The sequence below is a fragment of the Rousettus aegyptiacus genome, unplaced genomic scaffold (genome assembly GCF_014176215.1).
Source record: "Rousettus aegyptiacus isolate mRouAeg1 unplaced genomic scaffold, mRouAeg1.p scaffold_m13_p_12, whole genome shotgun sequence".
NCBI lineage: Eukaryota > Metazoa > Chordata > Mammalia > Chiroptera > Pteropodidae > Rousettus > Rousettus aegyptiacus.
Window position 1 is genome coordinate 6,470,924 of NW_023416287.1, and position 1,446 is coordinate 6,472,369.

The following is a 1,446-nucleotide window of genomic DNA, read 5'->3' on the forward strand; positions in this document are numbered from 1 at the left end:
CTAGTATTTGCAACCAAAGCCCCCTTAATCGATAAAATGGACTAAATTGCCTTTTTATGTAACACAGTGCAGGACACGGAACGCCGTTCTTTTCGAGGGAAACTGTGTTCCGAGCCCCAGCCATCGCACTCGCAAAAGAACTTTCGGACGCCACCCATCTCTCTGTCGGAGGCTGACTTTCCCTCTCATGGCGTCTCCCCTCAGAGAGACAGCTTCTGCCAGTACAAGGTGGGGAAGTGTCAAATACTATTAAAACTTGATTGCTAATTCAAATGCTATTGTGCTTGATATGCTTGTCATGTAAAAGTGCACAATGTAGCTTAATAAAATTGATAGAACTCCCTTTGAAGATATTTTTGTCACAGAGGCACTCGATAAAACTGTTTCCATCAAGCGCTTCTGCCTCTTCGAGATTTTGCCAGTGACACATTTTCGCGAACTAGTCCAGAGCCTAGCAAAGCATGTTTTGCAAAGATTGCTTTTCGGGGTGCGGGGGGGAAGGCATGTTCAGATCTTTTTTATTTCTTGTAATTAGGAAGACCTCTACCAGCTGCCTAATGACATGGGTCATCTCGGCCACTGGGAAACCAAATCAAGGCTGTTTTGCTTCTCAGCCATATGCGATCAAATAAATAACCCACAGAGGTTGCTGAAGCGAATGCAAAAGTAGCTAATTATGAACACCAAGTCCAAAAATTAATCTGTTCAAAGAAATGTTTCTTCTTGCCTACCTCCAGCGAGTGTTTTCAGCCTGGGACTTGCAGATCCACACTCACTAACAAGATGGTGGGGCTCGACTCCAGTCTCTGGGTACAGCCAGGGTGGACCGGAAGTGGATAATGATTGCTTAGAGGTGATACTGACGAGCCTTGGAGGAATACTGACCCAAATTTATTTGGGTAATAAAAATATTTTGGACTAGATAGAGTTGGTTATTACACAACACTGGTCTTGGGCCAATTATATAATCCTGGAGCTCACGTCCCATGTTGGGGAAATGGGCACAATATATTACTACTATAAGGGGCCCTTTTGATTGTAAGTGACAGAAAATCCCGTTCAAATGGGCTTTTTAAAGGAAACAGAGAATAACTGACTCAAATATTTGAAAATATTGAAGAGTTGGCTTCTAATCCAGCCTTGTCTGGGAGCTCAGAAATCCCATGGGGGCCTGGCACCTCTGCTTCTCGGCTCTGCTGCCCCCTCACGGGCTCCACCCCCAGGCTGACCGGCTCCACGTGGTGGCAGAATGGTGGCCAGCTCCTCCTGCCTTACGATTTTTTCTAACAAAAAATAGAATACCCCTCTCCAATCACTCAAAAAAGGGCTCAGACTGTGTCATGTGCCCGTCCCAAAACCCACCCCTGAGTCAGGGATGCTCCGGTGGGGACGCATCCACGATGGAGCCTGATGGAGCCAGCGGTACCCAAACCCCAGGGCTAGGCC